The 6000-nt window shown below is 39.5% G+C and overlaps 1 pseudogene; it reads left to right on the top strand.

The window, feature by feature from the left end:
- Nucleotides 1-1335: 1335 nt before the first annotated feature.
- Nucleotides 1336-6000, top strand: part of LOC123074644 (uncharacterized) — a 50150-nt pseudogene continuing 45485 nt past the window's right edge.

The following is a 6000-nucleotide window of genomic DNA, read 5'->3' as shown; positions in this document are numbered from 1 at the left end:
TAACCTTTCAGAGAATGAGGAAGAAAAATTATTGAAAACTCTAAAGAAGCACCGTGCTGCTATTGGATATACTCTTGATGATCTTAAGGGCATTAGTCCCACTCTATGTCAACATAAAATAAATTTGGAGAAAGATGCCAAACTAGTTATTGATCATGAACGACGGTTAAATCCTAAGATGAAAGAAGTGGTAAGAAAGGAAATACTAAAGCTCCTTGAGGCAGGTACAATTTATCCCGTTGTTGATAGTCAGTGGGTAAGTCCTGTCCATTGTGTCCCTAAGAAGGGAGGTATTACTGTCGTTCCTAATGATAAGGATGAATTGATTCCACAAAGAATTATTATAGGTTATAGGATGGTAATCGATTTCCGCAAATTAAATAAAGCTACTAGAAAAGACCATTAGCCCTTACCTTTTATTGATCAAATGCTAGAAAGATTAACCAAACATACACATTTTTGCTTTCTAGATGGTTATTCTGGTTTCTCTCAAATACCTGTGTCAGCTGATGATGAAGCTAAGACCACTTTTACTTGCCCTTTCGGTACTTTTGCTTATAGACGTATGCCTTTTGGTTTATGTAATGCACCTGCTACCTTTCAAAGATGCATGATGGCTATATTCTCTGACTTTTGTGAAAAGATTTGTGAGGTTTTTATGGACGATTTCTCCGTTTATGGATCCTCTTTTGATTATTGCTTGAGCAACCTTGATCGAGTTTTGCAGAGATGTGAAGAAACTAATCTTGTCTTGAATTGGGAGAGTTGCCACTTTATGGTTAATGAAGGTATTGTTTTGGGGCATAAAATTTCTGAAAGAGGTATTGAAGTTGATAAAGCCAAAGTTGATGCTATTGAAAAGATGCCGTGTCCCAAGGACATCAAAGGTATAAGAAGTTTCCTTGGTCACGCCGGTTTTTATAGGAGGTTCATTAAGGACTTCTCAAAAATTTCTCGGCCTCTGACCAATCTATTACAAAAAGATATACCATTTGTCTTTGATGATGATTCTATAGAAACATTTGAAATACTTAAGAAAGCATTAATTTCTGCACCTATTGTTCAGCCACCTGATTGGAATTTACCCTTTGAAATTATGTGTGTGCTAGTGATTATGCTGTAGGTGCTGTTCTCGGGCAAAGAGTTGATAAGAAATTAAATGTTATTCAATATGCTAGTAAAACTCTAGACAATGCCCAGAGAAATTATGCCACTACTGAAAAAGAATTCTTAGCAGTTGTATTTGCTTGTGAAAAGTTTAGACCTTATATTGTTGATTCTAAAGTAACTATTCACACGGATCATGCTGCTATTAAATATCTTATGGAAAAGAAAGATGCTAAACCTAGACTTATTAGATGGGTTCTCTTGCTACAAGAGTTTGATTTGCATATTATTGATAGAAAGGGAGCTGAGAACCCCTTTGCAGACAACTTGTCTAGGTTAGAAAATGTTCTTGATGACCCACTACCTATTGATGATAGCTTTCCTGATGAACAATTAAATTTCATAAATGCTTCTCGTACTACTCCATGGTATGCTGATTATGCTAATTACATTGTTGCTAAATTTATACCACCAAGTTTCACATACCAGCAAAAGAAAAAGTTTTTCTATGATTTAAGACATTACTTCTGGGATGACCCACATCTTTATAAAGAAGGAGTAGATGGTTTTATTAGACGTTGTGTACCTGAGGATGAACAGGAACAGATCCTACGCAAGTGTCACTCCGAAGCTTATGGAGGACACCACGCTGGAGATAGAACTGCACATAAGGTATTGCAATTCGGTTTTTATTGGCCTACTCTCTTCAAGGATGCCCGTAAGTATGTCTTATCTTGTGATGAATGTCAAAGAATTGGTAATATTAGTAGACGTCAAGAAATGCCTATGAATTATTCACTTGTTATTGAACCATTTGATGTTTGGGGCTTTGATTATATGGGACCTTTTCCTGCCTCTAATGGATATACACATATTTTAGTTGCTGTTGATTATGTTACTAAGTGGGTAGAAGCTATTCCAACTAGTAGTGCTGATCATAACACCTCTATTAAGATGCTTAAAGAAGTTATTTTCCCAAGGTTTGGAGTCCCTAGATATTTAATGACTGATGGTGGCTCACATTTTATTCATGGTGCTTTTCGTAAAATGCTTGCTAAGTATGATGTTAATCATAGAATTGCATCTCCTTATCACCCACAGTCTAGTGGTCAAGTAGAATTGAGCAATAGAGAGCTCAAATTAATTTTGCAAAAGACTGTTAATAGATGTAGAAAGAATTGGTCCAAGAAACTTGATGATACATTATGGGCCTATAGAACTGCGTATAAAAATCCTATGGGTATGTCTTCGTATAAAATGGTTTATGGAAAATCATGTCACTTACCTCTCTAACTAGAACATAAGGCATATTGGGCTATTAAAGAGCTCAATTATGATTTCAAACTTGCCGGTGAGAAGAGGTTATTTGACATTAGCTCACTTGATGAATGGAGAACCCAAGCCTATGAAAATGCCAAGTTGTTTAAAGAAAAAGTTAAAAGATGGCATGACAAAAGAATACAAAAGCGTGAGTTCAATGTAGGTAATTATGCATTACTATACAACTCTCGTTTAAGATTTTTTGCAGGGAAGCTTCTTTCTAAATGGGAAGGCCCTTACATTATCGAGGAGGTCTATCGTTCCGGTGCCATAAAAATCAACAACTTCGAGGGCACAAATCCGAAGGTGGTGAACGGTCAAAGAATCAAACATTATATCTCAGGTAACCCTATAAATGTTGAAACCACTGTTATTGAAATCGTAACCCCGGAGGAATACATAAGGGACACTTTCCAGAACGTTTCAGACTCCAAAAAGGAATAGGTACGTGGTACGGTAAGTAAACCGACTCCAAAACAGTTCTAATGGCAATTTTTCTCCGTTTTGGAATATTTAGAAAAACAGAAAAATAAGAAGCAGTCTGGGAAGGACACGAGGCCTCCACGAGGGTGGAGGGTGCGCCCTACCCCCTGGGCACGCCCCCTGCCTCGTGGGCACCTCGTGCGCTCTACGGACTCCGTTTTCTTGCACGATACGTATTTTGGTCGGTAAAAATTCATTATATAATCTCCTGAAGGTTTTGACTCCTCTATCACGCAATTGTCCTTTGTTCTTGTTTCGAGCTGTTTTTCTGACACATCTAGATCATCATGACGTCTCCAAGTGCCCCCAAGGACAAGTTCTTCGAGAAGGTCATCAACCCCTACCTCGCGGAGGTGCTGCAACACCCTCAAACCATTGAGATGCATGAGGGGGTGCTGCACATCCGCGATGTTGAGGGACCAAGGAGGACCGGAAGCGTGGAGACGAGGCTCGAGGCAATGGAGCAACAAGTTTTCAAGTGCCAGGAGATGGTGGAGCATGGACTTGACTCCAATCACATGATGATCGCGGAGTTCACCAACAACCACAAGCTAGATGCCAAGGACATTGGGGAGGCCATCTTCAAGCTCCACGAGAAAATCGAGCACCTCCAAGCCCAAATCTATGACCTGCAAAACCAAAACTGTGAGTATGAATATAGATTCAAGAGGATGAGTTTGGCTGCAGATTTAAGGATCCCGGAGACTCGATCATCCTTCTATGATGGTGAGCCTATGCCTTGGAAGATGGACGACAAGCCTACATCATCAACAACCCCTTCACCAGCAAAGGAGATATAATCACATGGGTACGGGCACTCCCCTTGGCAACTGCCAAGCTTGGGGGAGGTGCCCCGGTATCGTATCACCACCACACTCCTATCTTTACCGTTTTTCTTAGTTTTATCCTTTTAGTAATATCTTGGTCTAGTAGAATAAATTTTTTGGTATGATCTAGTTTCGAGTTTTGCTTTATGATCCCTTTATGTAATCGAGTCCGTGAGCTATATAATAAAGATTAGTGTTGAGTCAAGGGCTTGATTATTTTGCTATGATCTTGAGGGAATAAAAGAAAAGAGAAAAGAATAAAAAGAAACAAAGAGATCATATTGATCTTATGGAGATTAATGACTTCACATAGAAAGAGTTTGATGATTAAAAGTTGTTGAGAGTTGACAAACATAGCTTTGGTCATCGTTGCAATTAATAGGAAGTAATAAAGAAAGAGAGGTTTCACATATAAATATACTATCTTGGACATCTTTTATGATTGCGAGCACTCATTAAAATATGACATGCTAAAGAGTTGATGTTGGACAAGGAAGACAACGTAATGGGTTATGTTTTCTTATATCTGAGATAAAGTATATTGTCATGGATCATCCAACATGTTGAGTTTGCCTTTCCACCTCATGCTAGCCAAATTATTTGCACCAAGTAGAGATACTACTTGTGCTTCCGAATTCCCTTAAACCCAGTTTTGCCATGAGAGTCCACCATATCTACCTATGGACTGAGTAAGATACTTCAAGTAAGTTGTCATCGGTGCAAGCAATAAAAATTGCTCTCTAAATATGTATGATTGATTAGTGTGGAGGAAATAAGTTGTATACGATCTTGTGATGTGGAAGAAATAAAAGCGACGGACTGCATAATAAAGCTCCATATCACAAGTGGCAATATAAAGTGACGTTCTTTCGCATTAAGATTTTGTGCATCCAACCCTGAAAGCGCATGTCAACCTCTTCTTCCCTCTACGAAGGGCCTATCTTTATTATTATCTTCTACCTTATGCAAGAGTCATGGTGATCTTCACATTTCCTTTTTACATTTTATCCTTTGGCAAGCACAGTGTGTTGGAAAGATCCTGATAGATATATCTAATTGGATGTAAGTTGGCATGAACTACTATTGTTGACATTACCCTTGAGGTAAAAGGTTGGGGGCGAAACTATAAACCCCTATCTTTCTCTGTTTCCGATTAAAACTCCGTAACCACAAGTATTGCATGAGTGTTAGCAATTGTGAAAGACTAAATGATAGTTGAGTATGTGGACTTGCTGAAAAGCTCTGACATAGACTCTTTCTGATGTTATGATAAATTTCAATTGCCTCAATGACTGAGATTATAGTTTGTTAGTTCTCAATCAAGTTTCTGATTCATACTTTGCATTATGAATAGATTATTACTTGAGCATAAGAAATCATATGACAATATCCATATATGTTGCTGTTATAAGAATAATCATGATGCCCTCATGTCCGTATTTTATTTTATCGACACCTCTACCTCTAAACGTGTGGACATATTTATCGTTATCGGCTTTCGCTTGAGGACAAGCGAGGTCTAAGCTTGGGGGAGTTGATACGTCCATTTTGCATCATGCTTTTATATCGATATTTATTGCATTATGGGATGTTATTACACATTATGTCACAATACTTATGCCTATTCTCTCTTATTTTACAAGGTTTACATAAGGAGGGAGAATGCCGGCAGTTGGAATTCTGGGCTGGAAAAGGAGCAAATATTAGAGACCTATTCTGCACAACTCCAAAAGTCCTGAAACTCCACGAAAGTCATTTTGGGAATTAATAAAAAATATTGAGCGGAAGAAATACCAGAGGGGGGCCACCCACCAGGCACGAGGGTGGGGGGCACGCCCTACCCCCTGGGCACGCCCCCTGCCTCGTGGACCCCCTGGTGGCCCTTCAGTGGCCATCTTCTGCTATATGAAGTCTTTCGTCCGAAGAAAAATCATAAGCAAGCTTTCGGGACGAGACTCCGCCGCCACGAGGCGGAACCTTGGCGGAACCAATCTAGGGCTCCGGCAGAGCTGTTCTGCCAGGGACACTTCCCTCCGGGACGGGGAAATCATCGCCATCATCATCACCAATGCTCCTCTCATTGGGAGAGGGCCAATCCCCATCAACATCTTCACCAGCACCATCTCATCTCAAACCCTAGTTCATCTCTTGTATCCAATTCTTGTCTCTAAGTCTAGGATTGGTACCTGTAGGTTGCTAGTAGTGTTGATTACTCCTTGTAGTTGATGCTAGTTGGTTTATTTGGTGGAAGATCATATGTTCA

This window comes from Triticum aestivum, chromosome 3D, assembly GCF_018294505.1.
Source record: "Triticum aestivum cultivar Chinese Spring chromosome 3D, IWGSC CS RefSeq v2.1, whole genome shotgun sequence".
Taxonomy (NCBI): Eukaryota; Viridiplantae; Streptophyta; class Magnoliopsida; order Poales; family Poaceae; genus Triticum; species Triticum aestivum.
This window is presented reverse-complemented; position numbering and strand designations above follow the sequence as displayed.